Consider the following 18,667-nt stretch of genomic DNA (forward strand, 5'->3'; position numbering starts at 1 on the left):
TTCTTTTTCACACTAAATTCCATTTCCAACTTGTTTGCATTCTACAATTTCTTAAAATATTGCATGTAAACAAAGTAAATATACGCTGATTAACATCATGAACAGTGTGAACTCCCTAATCCCTTGTCCGAAAGTCAGTACAGGTGATGTAGTGGTGATAAGGTAAAATCTATTTTTAGAACAGTGTTACCTTCAGATCGAAGGCTATTGAGAAAACCTACGAAGCTATACGTATAAAATTTTTCTGGCCATCAATTTATAATGACATTAAGAAATATTGTCAGTCTTGTGAGCCTTGTCAAATGTCGAAAAGGTATGTTCATCAACATAAGGCTTACTTAAAGCCATTGCCTATAGGTGAAGTATTTTCAAGATTGCAATTAGATATTCTAGGGCCATTGCCAACAACAGCTGATGGTTTTCAATATGTTCTTTTGATTGTTGATTCATTCAGTAAATGGTGTGACAGTGAGGCATTCCCTTTGAAAGACATGGAGGCAAAAACTGTAGCTTGGAAAGTGTATGATGAAATTATTTGTCGATTTGGTTGTCCGAATTCTATTTTGACTGACAGAGGGTCAAATTTTATGTCAAAGTTAATGGAGGAACTTTGTAATATATTTCAAATTAGTAAAATTAGCACTAGTAGTTATCATCTAGCAACAAATTCTACTGCCGAAAGGATGAGTTCTGTCATATTGCAAAAGTTCCGGGTTTACTGTAATGATAAACAGACTAATTGGGCCCAACTTCTTCCAAGTATTATGATGAGCTATAGAGTCAGTCCTGCTATAGATTCTACAGGTTACTCCCCTTTCTATATAATGTTCGGTCGTGAATGCAGGCTTCCTCTTGATACTGCACTTATTCCAACTGTCACGTCTGGAACAACTCATGAACAACACTTGAGACGTATTATCGAAAATCAGAAAGTATGTCGGGAGCTGGTGAAGGAAAATACACTAAAAGCTCAACAAAAGTTTAAAAGGTATTATGATAAGACAGCAGCAACGCCTAAATTTATGGTTCGAGACAATGTATGGCTGTATAACCCAAAGACAGAACCTGGGAAGTCACCAAAGTTGACAAGAAAATGGACTGGGCCATACTACATTTCTGAAAAGTTAAGTGAAGTCAATTTTCGTCTGCGAAATTTAGCCACGCATCAAGCTGTCAAAAGTGTTGTACATGCAAATAGGTTGAGACCCTACACCAATCCAGCTCTAAGACCGACTAATCCATCAGGGTTGCCAGACAGAATACAACAGCTGGTGATGGATGACCAAGATAAGGATGAGACAGAGCCACCGTCTTCATCAGTTAATGATCAAGATATACCTGATGTTTCAAATTTAGATAACTTCGATTTGGAGAAAATTGTTAAGGCAAGTTATCACAGAGGTAGATTGGTATATTTGGTAAGATACCGTAATGAAACTGGGAGAACACCAACTGAGTGGCGCTATAGTGGAGATTTGCCAGAAGATGTGAGAAAGAATTTTCACATTAAGTACACATTCTCAGGCACTGTGCAAAAGCGTCCCAGTATGTGAGAATTAAGAGTGGTATGAGAGATATAATTGTAGTAAAAATAAAAATATAAAAATAGCAAAATATAGTATATATATAAAAAAAAAAGGAGTTTATATAATTATTGTTGTTGGGGGTGAATAAAAATGTGATGTCCTTTCACTGCAATTTCCATTTAGGCATTGTGTTAAATGGTTAAGTCTGGCTCATGTCAATTTCTATGTCATGTGTAACTAAATTCAAATTCTATATGTGCACATTTTTTTTTATGTTTAGATTTTTTTGTTGGCAACATTTATACTGGCATGGTAAATCTGAATATAACCTTTCTTACTTTTTTCAACTTTGTTCTTTATTGGTATACGTAAAAGTGATACCCTTGTTAATATTAGAATACAAATTCGGAGGTTATTGTGACTTTGATGTCCAATATAATATTATATACATAGGTATAAAGTTGAGGTGATTTAGAGAAAAATAGATGTGTAAGTCTAATTGATGAGTATTAGAATTTGTATCATTTTACTTGGGGATAATGATGGACAAAAAGGCATTTAAGGGAGATAAAATGTGAGTTTATGAATCTTTGTTACCATTGAGCTGTGCGAAGCTTAAAATAGTCAAGTCCCAAGAATTTCTTGAGTATTATATGATTATTGTATATTTTTATATGTAAAGCAAAAAAAGAAGATGTTATTGTTACATTTTTTGTATAAACTTATTTTTTTAAGTTTGCTATTTTTCACATCTTTCAAGCTTTACAGTCATAAATTAAGTTTATAAAATGCTTTGTGGGTAAATACAGAAGTTTGTATGTTTAATGCTACAGGTGTTTAATTGAATTAAGTTTATTGCGATGACATGATTGAAAAATATGGTTGAATCATCATAAGTTTATGCAATATGTGATTGAAAAATGATATGAGTGATTTAAGTGTTTTAATTGATTACAATGACAAAGATGACACTGAAATGACAGTGTTGAAGGGAAAATGTGAAAAACATGTGTGTTTATCTGTAAATACAATTATATTTATGCAAAGGAAATAAGACTAAAATCAAACAATCAAAGTGTTTACATGAGACAAAAAAAACTAAAATGAAATGGAAATAAATGGAAGTTTTGTGGTGACATTATATCAGAGAAATGGATTTACATGGAAATTATGAACATAATTATATAAAGATCTCCTGTGGTTAATTAAGAATATCAAGACTTTAAAAAGATCATACTATTTCCTATAATTACACTGTTTACTGTGTTGATTGCATAATGATTATATACATTGCATTGCATTTTAAATTGTGTTTTATATACTTTGAAACATTGAAGTTTTCCAGTCCACCTTATCGGTATATTGATATGTAAATTGCTTAGTAGTGATTTTAATTTGTTTATTACTTGTCTTATTGTTAAATGTTCATTGATATGTTTATATGTTTATGTATAAAGTTTGACGGAGCAAACTTAGCTGGGTGGCGAGATAATGTAGCCAGGCAATATTTTGTTTTATGTTTATGATCAACCTAATATTATGCTAATATGTGATCTAATAACATATTTTGGTTCTTTGGAAAGCTGAGGGGGATAGATTGAAATTAGTTTTGGTCTGCTTCTTCAGCTTCTCAAAGCAATATCACTTAGGTGTGAAATCCTTTGAGGTAAAAAGATTAGAAGCTGGTCAAATGCACATGTGATAATGTAAGATTAATTATGATAGACAGGTTAAAGATAAGAAATATATTATTTGATTGGATAAATTCAAAAAGGGGGCAGATACTTTGGTTTGGATAGAATTTTGGACATACAGATTTGGGGGGAAAAGTTAGGTCAGTTTAGGTTTAAGTCTAGGTTAAGAAGGTTAGGATAAGAAAAGAAAATAGATTGAGTAGAAAGATTAGAAGTGAATAAAAGGATTTAATTTGATATTGTAATAGATAATAGTTAATTAATAATAAGGTGGACTGGTGTAAAAGATTTAGCAAATCATATGGAATAAAAGAAACTGAATGTGGACATTGAAGTTTGTTGTTATATAAATTTCAAAAGCAATTGTGAAGTTAAGATTTAAAGCTAATTCCCCGAGTGGTCAGACTTAGAAAAGGACGTCTGGCCACAATACATTGACAGATTTAACAGAAATATACATACATTGACAGATTTAACAGAAATACACATACATTGACAGACTTAACAGAAATATACATACATTGACAGATTTAACAGAAATATACATACATTGACAGATTTAACAGAAATACACATACATTGACAGACTTAACAGAAATACACATACATTGACAGATTTAACAGAAATATACATACATTGACAGACTTAACAGAAATACACATACATTGACAGATTTAACAGAAATGGACATACGTCATCATCAGGACAGACAGAAAATGAATAGAAATACACAGACCTGGACAGTCTTAACAGAAATATACATACTTAACAGAAATACACATACATTGACAGACTTAACAGAATTACCCATACATGGACTGTGAGACTTAACAGAAATGGACAAACATATAATGAATAGAAATACACAGACCTGGACACAGTCTTAACAGAAATACACATACATGTTAATTTTAATCAATTGATTAATAATTGATAAATTATTTCATTTATTTAATAATTATTATTTTATTTATTTATTTATTTATTAATTTATTTAGATGTTACTACTATAATTGTTTTTAGATAAATTTATAACATAACTGTGTTGTTTTAATCATAATGTAAGAACTGTGTTTAGTAATTCACGCATGACAAAATTTAACTGTCATGCAAATTACTCAGTAAATGAATATCTGCAGTGACATATGGAGTTATTTCCCATATCACAGTACATGTGTTAGTTTCATAAATAACAAAAAAGATGTGATTTATCGATAATCACAAGACCAATTATAACCTAATGACATCAGGTATCTAAAATTTGAATATTTGTTACAAAGTACATACTAAAAATTGACAGTCGAGTGTTGTGGTAATTTAGTCTTGAAAATCTTTGCTTTGTCAAGGATCACGATAGAAATATAACAGATATGTCGGGAAAGGAAGTGACATCATGTTTATTATGTCACTGGCTTATTAGAGGAATTTAATAATTAAGAAGGTTATGGTGAAAAGAAAATTGTGTTCAGCAATACACGCATGTTTGATAATACCCATATCCGATCTACCGACTTCACCATACATGACTGTAGAGATGAAGAAAGTTTTCAAGATCTGCATGTTATGTTTGAATTTTTGATACATAGTTGTAATATGTTGCACACGCTATTATGTGTATAATATTGTAGACGATATATTTTAAACATTATAACAGCAAACACTGTAAACAGTTTCTGATAATATTTTCAGTTACTATTAGTGTGTTTATAATTTTAGTTCTTTTACTAATGCGGTGAAACATAATTGGGGTTTGAAACTGATTTAGATGATAATCAACAATATTGCCTCATCTTTATATACGCATTTAAATTACAAACACCTATTTACTTTATTTAAACAATATATAGTTATGGATTATTTCCTCTAAACAAAAGCAAAATTTATGATTAAGTATACCACAAAAATGACTTGTTTAAGTGCTGGTTAATTGAAAATTAAGTATACTAAATCCATATTACATTTTTATCGTACTGAACATTACAATCATTACATTACTGACATGTATGTATATAGATATATTAAAAGATACGTAGGCACTATTCTTTCAGAGTTGGTTATTATATATCCCTCCAAATGTTAATCATTTATTAAAAATTCATTAATTGGGAAATAGTGCATAGAATGTACTGAATTTTTAGAAGTGAACATTACATACTTAAGTCATCATCTGGCACAGGCTATAAAAGTTACAGAATCTCAGTAAATTCTTAGAATTTTTCATAAGAAAGATAAGTCTGGCTATTATAAGTAGCATAAATATTTCATTGTAATTAAATGTAAATATTCATATAAATGACTTAGATCACTAAGTTATTTTCAGTTAAGTGCAGCACTATATTTACAAGCTGCGTATATTATCGATGCCGGTAAATTTCGGACACAGTTATAAAACATTCTACATATGAAACATATCAGTCTTTTTAAGTCGGTCAAGCTTTAAAAACAGATAAGAAGATATACATACACCTGCACAAATTAATTTTTTGCCAAAATGTTTTTTTGTTTATTTTGTTACACTAGCTTAAAGACCAATAATCCAAAATGGCGACCGTCTCGAACATAACATTTCCAATAGCTTCCTTCGTAACATTTTGTTACTGAATGTATTATCAATGTATTCTATGTATCAAAAAATTCCCTATTATACTTTTTGCACATTAGCTATGAAATAGCAAGTTTTTCTGCAAAGAGTTGTCCACAGTGTGCAGCGACATCAATTTCACACTTCGCATGAGAATTAGTGTATAAATTATTTAGGTATACAGCCCCCACAGGAAAGAAGGCAGGCCAAGATTCTCCTTCAGGCAGAGAAGTTCAAGTGTATCCCTGATAGCCCCATGAAAAGCAGACTGGCAGGATATACAAATAACAGGCTCAAGCGAAACAGCTTTGTCCACGAAGCCAAGAAACTGGACAGAAAGTTTGCTTCAGAGCTAACTATATACCTACCACTCCCTTGGGCAGAAAAGACATACTAGACCCATTGAGAAATGACCTGTCTGGCATTAAGGTGAAATTCGATATCCCACAGCTTGAAAGTGGTAAACAAGAATGTGAGAATATCAAAAAGAGTCTTGCACTTGCCATGATCAATGAAGACAACCCTAAATGACAAGTGGACCCATGTCTACACGGATGGGTCTGCCACAAGAGCAATCAAAGATGAAGGGGCTGGTATTCTAATCATACACCCATCAGGCCATCGTGTTACAAACCATATGGCCACTGGAAAGCACTGCAGCCACTTCAGAGCAAAGACTGAAGCACTCATGAAGGCAGTCTCCTAGATCAAAGCCAAGACAAGAGCCTGATGCATATCACTCTTTGAACAGACCAGAACAAGTGATGATGGTGAGACTATGTTCAGGACATAACAGACTTAACGCACACATGAACAAAAAGTACCAACTCGTTCAATCCCCAATGTGTCTGACCACATCCTTCATCGTAGATACTGGCATAGTCGTGTAATTGCAAATGCTAGTAAGTCAGTTAGTAAATGTATAACTATCCATCTTGAAATATAGACCAAGAGTACAGAAGCTGTACAGTTCAACTACTTCATTGCAGGGCATTATTTTTCATGCTTCCGGTTATTACTTCCGGTAGTCACGCGCATGTCCGTGATATAGCGGGAAATTTAAACCTTTGAATACGCGACTTAAACCATAAATTCAAAATGAAATGCTATTTTGTACATGCTCAGCCTCCGGCTTTATTCAAATAATGCCCTCCATCCTGCACTAAAGCTTGGATGGGGGTCCATTTTCATTCCATGGTTATTTGACAAATTGTCATAGATCTCCATGTTTTTAAGTATATCAATTTTTAGGGAATAAAGTCTTACAAATTTGTAAAAAAAAAATGTTGGATTGTTTGGTATTATTGGTAATATCATGCCAAACAATATACATGTATGTATATTATATTAAGCTTAAAGTTAGTCAAATTCTAGCAGACAAGTTTATCAAAATGAGTCAGTTAAATACAAGTTTATATCTTCAAGAAGGATTTTTGACGGAGAAGAAGCAAAATGTTCTCTTATAGAATATATCACAAACCTATGCAAGATCATGGCAATGGAGAAGGAAATGTTAAACAGTGAAATATTCTACAAATCACTTTCAATGAAGAACTACATGATCACAATGATTTTGGTGATTTATCAAGACAGGGGTTGATATGATGAAGTTTGTTGGATCCGGCCTTGTCCTAATCTGATTTCCATTAGATAATATTTGATTACTAATAAAGTATGATTTTAATTTTGGTAAAAATATATCTACTGGCTGAGAATTTTATGATTTAAAATCACAGTTCAAATCCTTTGTTTTTGTAGATATTCTTTATTAACTGAAGTTACAGCCTGTGACATCATCTTAGCTAAAATTTTGCATTATAATTTAACTAGAGACTAAAATCTTTATGCATACATAAATTGTATGTTCCCACTTATATGACAATTCTAAATTAAAATGTCTTTTATGTTTTTTAAGCACCACCAAAACCTTAAATTAAACAATATAGCTATGGTCAACATCAACTAAAACTAAGCACTCTGTAATTTGAAAAAATGGGAAACAATCAGAAATAAAATAAATATTTTACCCAAAAATGCAAATCTTTTTAAAAAGGATATGTATAAGCTATAATTACTACACATTTGATATAAAATTAAAAGGTGGGATGGAAACTCTAATTTATGCAATACATAATTTGGCACATAGCATTTTAACAATAATTATTTATTTACTATGGTAAGTAAAATGAGAGGAACACATGACAACATTGGAACAAGCTTAAAAAAATATTAAAAACCTACTAGTTTTGGGTATGCACTACCCTTTTTCAAACTAATAATAATTTAGGATTTGAAAAATTATACTTGCTGTGAATTCTAATGCTACCATTGTTTTAACAGATTACAAACAAATCAAGTAGCTGCATATATTTTGTATTTTAATGCTATTGTTTTAATCATTAGAAATAAGAAATAAATTATTGCTTAAAACATTTTAAGTATTGTTTGAAAAAAAGCTGCAAGTTTTTGAGCAATTGTATTAATAATGTTGCTTTATATTTTTATGCTATTGTTTTATAAGGTTACACAATATATTAATAAAAAGGTCTTTTAATGCTACCTTTCTTTCAAAAGATGAACAATAAATAAATAAGCTTTATGTTTCAATTTACCCCTATGCAATTTTCATAGAGTATTAGCCAGACTCTTGACTTTTGTATCCAATGTCATCATTGAAAGCAAAAAATATATGTTGCATGTTTAAAGAAAATTTTGAAGTCATAGAGGTGAAAAAATTACCCTATGAAGTTGCCAAAAATGTCAACCCTAAAATATTTGTATATGTATTGCAGAAAAAAATGCAGCAAGTTATATATAAGGCATATAAATACAAAAATTCAACTCAAAAATTTAAGTGAAATTTTGAAGTCATAGAGGTGAAAAAATTACCTCTATGAAGTTGCCAAAAATGTCAACCCTAAAATATTTGTGTATGTTTTGCAGGAAAAAAATGCAGCAAGTTATATATAAGCCACATAAAAAGAAAAATTCAACTCAAAAATTGTAAGTGAAATTTTGAAGTCATAGAGGTGAAAAAATTACCTCTATAAAGAACCCTAAATTATTTTTTTTAAGTATTGCAGAAAAAAATGCAGCAAGTTATATATAAGCCACATAAAAAGAAAAGTTCAACTCAAGTCATAGAGATGAAAAATTATCTCCATGAAATTTCCAAAAATGTCAAACATAAAAAAAAATTCACAAGTATTGAAGAAAAAAAAAAGTGCAGCACAACATTTAAGCCACAAAAAAGGGGAAAAACTAAACTCAACAACAAGAAATGTCAAACAGCACATTTGCCCCTTTTCCAGCCCTTGACTCACATTATTGGTTATTTTGCTATAGAAACTTGCCATAAATGGGTACATGGAAGTGTTCAGTTATGGAAAAAAGAAAACTATCAAGACTTTGTGACAAATAGCTTTTAAAGACAATGAGCAAAATCCATTCTGACATTTAAGGTCCCTGTGACCTTGACCTTTGAACTAGTGACCCAAAATCAATAGGGGTCATCTAATAGTTATGACCAATCAATATTTGAAATATGAAGACTTTGTGTTAAATAGCTTTCAAGATAATGAGCGGAAACCATACTAACCTTCAAGGACCCTGTGAATTTGACCTTTGACCTGGTGACCCCAGAATCAATAGGGGTCATCTACTAGTTATGAATCTACTAGTTATAACCAATCAATATGTGAAATATGAAGACGTTGAGATAAATTGTAACCAAGATAATAAGTTAAAAACATACAACTATTCAAGGCCCCTGTGACCTTGACCTTTGACCTAGTGACCTAAAAATGAAAGGTGGTCATTAACTCGTTATGATTATCGCTATGTGAAATATGAAAACTTTGTGATAAATAGTTTTTAAGATAATTAAAGGAAACTATGTGGTCTACCAACAGATAGACAGACTGACATTAGCAAAACAATATACCCCTTCTTCTTTGAAGGGGGCATAATTATATGTTGCATGTTTAAAGAGAAATTTTGAAGTCATAGAGGTGAAAAAATTACCTCTATGAAGTTGCCAAAAATGTCAACCCTAAAATATTTTTTTATGTATTGCAGAAAAAAATGCAGCAAGTTATATAATAAGCCACATAAAAAGAAAAATTCAACTCAAAAATTGTAAGTGAAATTTTGAAGTCATAGAGGTGAAAAAATTACCTCTATGAAGTTGCCAAAAATGTCAACCCTAAAATATTTGTATATTGCAGGAAAAAAATGCAGCAAGTTATATAAAAGGCTCATAAAAAGAAAAATTCAAATCAAAAATTGTAAGTGAAATTTTGAAGTCACAAAGGTGAAAAAATTACCTCCATGAAGTTGCCAAAAATGTCAACCCTAAAATATTTTTGTTTATGTATTGCAGAAAAAAATGCAGCAAGTTATATATACGCCACATAAAAAGAAAAGTTCAACTCAAAAATTGTAAGTGAAATTTTGAAGTCATAGAGGTGAAAAAATTACCTCTATGAAACGACCAAAAATATCAACCCTAAAAGTTTTTTTTTTATGTATTGCAGAAAAAAATGCAGCAAGTTATATATAAGCCACATAAAAAGAAAAATTCAACTCAAAAATTTTGAAGTCATACAGATAAAAAATTATCTCCATGAAATTTCCAAAAATGTCAAACATAAAAAAAATTCACATGTATTGAAGAAAAAGAAAAATGCAGCACAACATTTAAGCCACAAAAAAAGGGAAAAAACTTAACTCAAAAACAAGAAATGTCAAACAACACATATGCCCCATTTTTAGACCTTGACTCACATTATTGGTTATTTTGATATAGAAACTTGCCATAAATGGGTACATGGAAGTGTTCAGTTATGGAAAAAAGAAAAATATGAATACTTTGTGACAAATAGTTTTTAAAGATAATGAGCAAAAACCATTCTGACATTTAAGGTCCCTGTGACCTTGACCTTTGAACTAGTGACCCAAAATCAATAGGGGTCATCTAATAGTGATGACCAATCAATATTTGAAATATGAAGACTGTGTTAAAAAGCTTTCAAGATAATGAGCGGAAACCATACTAACCTTCAAGGACCCTGTGACTTTGACCTTTGACCTGGTGACCCCAGAATCAATAGGGGTCATCTACTAGTTATGAATCTAATAGTTATGACCAATCAATATGTGAAATATGAAGACGTTGCGATAAATTGTAATCAAGATAATAAGTTAAAAACATACAACTATTCAAGGCCCCTGTGACCTTCACCTTTGACCTAGTGACCTTAAAATGAATAGTGGTTATTTACTCGTTATGATAATCGCTATGTGAAATTATGAAGACTTTATGATAAATAGTTTTTAAGATAATTAAAGGAAACTATGTGGTCTACCGACAGATAGACAGACTGACATTAGCAAAACAATATACCCCCTCTTCTTCGAAGGGGGGCATAATTATATGTTGCATGTTTAAAGAGAAATTTTGAAGTCATAGAGGTGAAAAAATTACCTCTATGAAGTTGCCAAAAATGTCAACCCTAAAATATTCTTTTTTTATGTATTGCAGAAAAAAATGCAGCAAGTTATATATAAGCCACATAAAAAGAAAAATTCAACTCAAAAATTGTAAGTGAAATTTTGAAGTCATAGAGGTGAAAAAATTACCTCTATGAAGTTGCCAAAAATGTCAACCCTAAAAAAAATTCACATGTATTGAAGAAAAAAAAATGCAGCACAACATTTAAGCCACAAAAAAGGGAAAAAAACTAAACTCAACAACAAGAAATGTCAAACGACACATATGCCCCTTTTCTAGCCCTTGACTCACATTATTGGTTATTTTGCTATAGAAACTTGCCATAAATGGGTACATGGAAGTGTTCAGTTATGGAAAAAAGAAAACTATGAAGACTTTGTGACAAATAGCTTTTAAAGATAATGAGCAAAAACCATTCTGACATTTAAGGTCCCTGTGACCTTGACCTTTGAACTAGTGACCCAAAATCAATAGGGGTCATCTAATAGTTATGACCAATCAATATTTGAAATATGAAGACTGTGTTAAAAAGCTTTCAAGATAATGAGCGGAAACCATACTAACCTTCAAGGACCCTGTGACTTTGACCTTTGACCTGGTGACCCCAGAATCAATAGGGGTCATCTACTAGTTATGAATCTACTAGTTATGACCAATCAATATGTGAAATATGAAGACGTTGCGATAAATTGTAATCAAGATAATAAGTTAAAAACATACAACTATTCAAGGCCCCTGTGACCTTCACCTTTGACCTAGTGACCTAAAAATGAATAGTGGTTATTTACTCGTTATGATAATCGCTAGGTGAAATTATGAAGACTTTATGATAAATAGTTTTTAAGATAATTAAAGGAAACTATGTGGTCTACCGACAGATAGACAGACTGACATTAGCAAAACAATATACCCCCTTTTCTTCGAAGGGGGGCATAATTATATGTTGCATGTTTAAAGGGAAATTCTTAAGTCATAGAGGTGAAAAAATTACCTCTATGAAGTTGCCAAAAATGTCAACCCTAAAATATTCTTTTTTTATGTATTGCAGAAAAAAATGCAGCAAGTTATATATAAGCCACATAAAAAGAAAAATTCAACTCAAAAATTGCAAGTGAAATTTTGAAGTCATAGAGGTGAAAAAATTACCTCTATGAAGTTGCCAAAAATGTCAAACATAAAAAAAATTCACATGTATTGAAGAAAAAGAAAAGTGCAGCACCACATTTAAGCCACAAAAAAAGGGAAAAAACTAAACTCAAAGACAAGAAATGTCAAACGACACATATGCCCCTTTTCTAGCCCTTGACTCACATTATTGGTTATTTCGCTATAGAAACTTGCCATTATAAAATGGGTACATGGAAGTGTTCATTATTGAAAAAAGAAAAATATGAAGACTTTGTGACCAATAGTTTTTAAAGATAATGAGCAAAAACCATTCTGACATTTAAGGTCCCTGTGCCCTTGACCTTTAAACTAGTGACCCAAAATCAATAGGGGTCATCTAATAGTGATGACCAATCAATATTTGAAATATGAAGACTGTGTTAAAAAGCTTTCAAGATAATGAGCGGAAACTATACTAACCTTCAAGGACCCTGTGACTTTGACCTTTGACCTGGTGACCCCAGAATCAATAGGGGTCATCTACTAGTTATGAATCTAATAGTTATGACCAATCAATATGTGAAATATGAAGACGTTGCAATAAATAGTAACCAAGATAATAAGTTAAAAACATACAACTATTCAAGGCCCCTGTGACCCTGACCTTTGACCTAGTGACCTTAAAATGAATAGTGGTTATTTACTCGTTATGATAATCGCTATGTGAAATATGAAGACTTTATGATAAATAGTTTTTAAGATAATTAAAGGAAACTATTTGGTCTACCGACAGATAGACAGACTGACATTAGCAAAACAATATACCCCCTCTTCTTCGAAGGGGGGCATAATTATATGTTGCATGTTTAAAGAGAAATTTTGAAGTCATAGAGGTGAAAAAATTACCTCTATGAAGTTGCCAAAAATGTCAACCCTAAAATATTCTTTTTTTTTATGTATTGCAGAAAAAAATGCAGCAAGTTATATGTAAGCCACATGAAAAGAAAAATTCAACTTAAAATTGTTAGTGAAATTTTGAAGTCATAGAGATGAAAAATTATCTCCATGAAATTTCCAAAAATATCAAACATACAAAAAAATTCACATGTATTGAAGAAAAAGAAAAATGCAGCACAACATTTAAACCACAAAAAAGGGGGAAAACTAAACTCGAAAACAAGAAATGTCGAACAACACATATGCCCCCTTTCTAGCCCTTACTCACATTATTGGTTATTTTGCTATAGAAACTTGCCATAAATGGGTACATGGAAGTGTTCAGTTATGGAAAAAAGAAAAATATGAAGACTTTGTGACAAATAGTTTTTAAAGACAATGAGCAAAAACCATTCTGACATTTAAGGTCCCTGTGACCTTGACCTTTGAACTAGTGACCCAAAATCAATAGGGGTAATCTATAAGTTATGACCCATCAATATTTGAAATATGATGACTTTGTGTTAAATAGCTTTCAAGAAAATGAGCGGAAACCATACTAACCTTCAAGGACCCTGTGACTTTGACCTTTGACCTGGTGACCCCAGAATCAATAGGGGTCATCTACTAGTTATGAATCTAATAGTTATGACCAATCAATATGTGAAATATGAAGACGTTGCAATAAATAGTAACCAAGATAATAAGTTAAAAACATACAACTATTCAAGGCCCCTGTGACCTTGACCTTTGACCTAGTGACCCAAAAATGAATAGTGGTTATTTACTTGTTATGATAATCGCTATGTGAAATATGAAGACTTTGTGATAAATAGTTTTTAAGATAATTAAAGGAAACTATGTGGTCTACCGACAGATAAACCGACTGACATTAGCAAAACAATATACGCCCTCTTCTTCGAAGGGGGGCATAATTATATGTTGCATGTTTAAAGAGAAATTTTGAAGTCATAGAAGTGAAAAAATTATCCCTATGAAGTTGCCAAAAATGTCAACCCTAAAATATATTTTTTTTTATGTATTGCAGAAAAAAAAATGCAGCAAGGTATATATAAGCCACATAAAATGAAAAATTCAACTCAAAAATTGTAAGTGAAATTTTGAAATCATAGAGGTCAAAAAATACCTCTATGAAGTTGCCAAAAATGTCAACCCTAAATTATTTTTTTTATGTATTGCAGAAAAGAATGCAGCATGTTATATATAAGCCACATAAAAAGAAAAATTCAACTCAAAAATTTGTAAGTGAAATTTTGAAGTCATAGAGATGAAAAATTATCTCCATGAAATTTCCAAAAATGTCAAACATTAAAAAAAATTCACATGTATTGAAGAAAAAGAAAAGTGCAGCACCACATTTAAGCCACAAAAAAGGGAAAAAACTAAACTCAAAAACAAGAAATGTCAAACGACACATATGCCCCTTTTCTAGCCCTTGACTCACATTATTGGTTATTTTGCTATAGAAACTTGCCATTATAAAATGGGTACATGGAAGTGTTCAGTATTGAAAAAAGAAAAATATGAAGACTTTGTGACAAATAGTTTTTAAAGATAATGAGCAAAAACCATTCTGACATTTAAGGTCCCTGTGCCCTTGACCTTTGAACTAGTGACCCAAAATCAATAGGGGTCATCTAATAGTGATGACCAATCAATATTTGAAATATGAAGACTGTGTTAAAAAGCTTTCAAGATAATGAGCGGAAACTATACTAACCTTCAAGGACCCTGTGACTTTGACCTTTGACCTGGTGACCCCAGAATCAATAGGGGTCATCTACTAGTTATGAATCTAATAGTTATGACCAATCAATATGTGAAATATGAAGACGTTGCGATAAATAGTAACCAAGATAATAAGTTAAAAACATACAACTATTCAAGGCCCCTGTGACCTTGACCTTTGACCTAGTGACCTAAAAATGAATAGTGGTTATTTACTCGTTATGATAATGTTATGTGAAATATGAAGACTTTATGATAAATAGTTTTTAAGATAATTAAAGGAAACTATTTGGTCTACCGACAGATAGACAGACTGACATTAGCAAAACAATATACCCCCTCTTCTTCGAAGGGGGGCATAATTATATGTTGCATGTTTAAAGAGAAATTTTGAAGTCATAGAGGTGAAAAAATTACCTCTATGAAGTTGCCAAAAATGTCAACCCTAAAATATTCTTTTTTTTTTATGTATTGCAGAAAAAAATGCAGCAAGTTATATGTAAGCCACATGAAAAGAAAAATTCAACTTAAAATTGTTAGTGAAATTTTGAAGTCATAGAGATGAAAAATTATCTCCATGAAATTTCCAAAAATATCAAACATAAAAAAAATTCACATGTATTGAAGAAAAAGAAAAATGCAGCACAACATTTAAACCACAAAAAAGGGGGAAAACTAAACTCGAAAACAAGAAATGTCAAACAACACATATGCCCCCTTTCTAGCCCTTACTCACATTATTGGTTATTTTGCTATAGAAACTTGCCATAAATGGGTACATGGAAGTGTTCAGTTATGGAAAAAAGAAAAATATGAAGACTTTGTGACAAATAGCTTTTAAAGACAATGAGCAAAAACCATTCTGACATTTAAGGTCCCTGTGACCTTGACCTTTGAACAAGTGACCCAAAATCAATAGGGGTAATCTATAAGTTATGACCAATCAATATTTGAAATATGATGACTTTGTGTTAAATAGCTTTTAAGAAAATGAGCGGAAACCATACTAACCTTCAAGGACCATGTGACTTTGACCTTTGACCTGGTGACCCCAGAATCAAAAGGGGTCATCTACTAGTTATGAATCTAATAGTTATGACCAATCAATATGTGAAATATGAAGACGTTGCAATAAATAGTAACCAAGATAATAAGTTAAAAACATACAACTATTCAAGGCCCCTGTGACCTTGACCTTTGACCTAGTGACCCAAAAATGAATAGTGGTTATTTACTTGTTATGATAATCGCTATGTGAAATATGAAGACTTTGTGATAAATAGTTTTTAAGATAATTAAAGGAAACTATGTGGTCTACCGACAGATAAACCGACTGACATTAGCAAAACAATATACGCCCTCTTCTTCGAAGGGGGGCATGATTATATGTTGCATGTTTAAAGAGAAATTTTGAAGTCATAGAGGTCAAAAAATTACCCCTATGAAGTTGCCAAAAATGTCAACCCTAAAATACATTTTTTTTTTATGTATTGCAAAAAAAAAATGCAGCAAGGTATATATAAGCCACATAAAATGAAAAATTCAACTCAAAAATTGTGAGTGAAATTTTGAAATCATAGAGGTGAAAAAAATACCTCTATGAAGTTGCCAAAAATGTCAACCCTAAATTATTTATTTATGTATTGCACAAAAAAATGCAGCAAGTTAATTTAAGCCACATAAAAAGGAAAAAAAAAACTCAAAAATTATAAGTGAAATTTTGAAATCATAGAGGTGAAAAAAATACCTCTATGAAGTTGCCAAAAATGTCAACCCTAAATTATTTTTTTTATGTATTGCAGAAAAGAATGCAGCAAGTTATATATAAGCCACATAAAAAGAAAAATTCAACTCAAAATTTGTAAGTGAAATTTTGAAGTCATAGAGATGAACAATTATCTCCATGAAATTTCCAAAAATATCAAACATTAAAAAAAATTCACATGTATTGAAGTAAAGAAAAGTGCAGCACAACATTTAAGCCACTAAAAAGGGAAAAAACTAAACTCAAAAACAAGAAATGTCAAACGACACATATGCCCCTTTTCTAGCCCTTGACTCACATTATTGGTTATTTGCTATAGAAACTTGCCATTATAAAATGGGTACATGGAAGTGTTCAGTTATGGAAAAAAGAAAAATATGAAGACTTTGTGACAAATAGTTTTTAAAGATAATGAGCAAAAACCATTCTGACATTTAAGGTCCCCGTGCCCTTGGCCTTTGAACTAGTGACCCAAAATCAATAGGGGTCATCTAATAGTGATGACCAATCAATATTTGAAATATGAAGACTGTGTTAAAAAGCTTTCAAGATAATGAGCGGAAACTATACTAACCTTCAAGGACCCTGTGACTTTGACCTTTGACCTGGTGACCCCAGAATCAATAGGGGTCATCTACTAGTTATGAATCTAATAGTTATGACCAATCAATATTTGAAATATGAAGACTGTGTTAAAAAGCTTTCAAGATAATGAGCGGAAACTATACTAACCTGCAAGGACCCTGTGACTTTGACCTTTGACCTGGTGACCCCAGAATCAATAGGGGTCATCTACTAGTTATGAATCTAATAGTTATGACCAATCAATATGTGAAATATGAAGACGTTGCGATAGATAATAACCAAGATAATAAGTTAAAAACATACAACTATTCAAGGCCCCTGTGACCTTGACCTTTGACCTAGTGACCTAAAAATGAATAGTGGTTATTTACTCATTATGATAATCGCTATGTGAAATATGAAGACTTTATGATAAATAGTTTTTAAGATAATTAAAGGAAACTATTTGGTCTACCGACAGATAGACAGACTGACATTAGCAAAACAATATACCCCCTCTTCTTCGAAGGGGGGCATAATTATATGTTGCATGTTTAAAGAGAAATTTTGAAGTCATAGAGGTGAAAAAATTACCTCTATTAAGTTGCCAAAAATGTCAACCCTAAAATATTCTTTTTTTTATGTATTGCAGAAAAAAATGCAGCAAGTTATATGTAAGCCACATGAAAAGAAAAATTCAACTTAAAATTGTTAGTGAAATTTTGAAGTCATAGAGATGAAAAATTATCTCCATGAAATTTCCAAAAATATCAAACATACAAAAAAATTCACATGTATTGAAGAAAAAGAAAAATGCAGCACAACATTTAAACCACAAAAAAGGGGGAAAACTAAACTCGAAAACAAGAAATGTCGAACAACACATATGCCCCCTTTCTAGCCCTTACTCACATTATTGGTTATTTTGCTATAGAAAATTGCCATAAATGGGTACATGGAAGTGTTCAGTTATGGAAAAAAGAAAAATATGAAGACTTTGTGACAAATAGTTTTTAAAGACAATGAGCAAAAACCATTCTGACATTTAAGGTCCCTGTGACCTTGACCTTTGAACAAGTGACCCAAAATCAATAGGGGTAATCTATAAGTTATGACCCATCAATATTTGAAATATGATGACTTTGTGTTAAATAGCTTTCAAGAAAATGAGCGGAAACCATACTAACCTTCAAGGACCCTGTGACTTTGACCTTTGACCTGGTGACCCCAGA

Source organism: Ruditapes philippinarum, unplaced genomic scaffold (assembly GCF_026571515.1).
Source record: "Ruditapes philippinarum isolate M1 unplaced genomic scaffold, ASM2657151v2 ctg3939_1_1_1_1, whole genome shotgun sequence".
In the NCBI taxonomy this organism is placed as follows: Eukaryota; Metazoa; Mollusca; class Bivalvia; order Venerida; family Veneridae; genus Ruditapes; species Ruditapes philippinarum.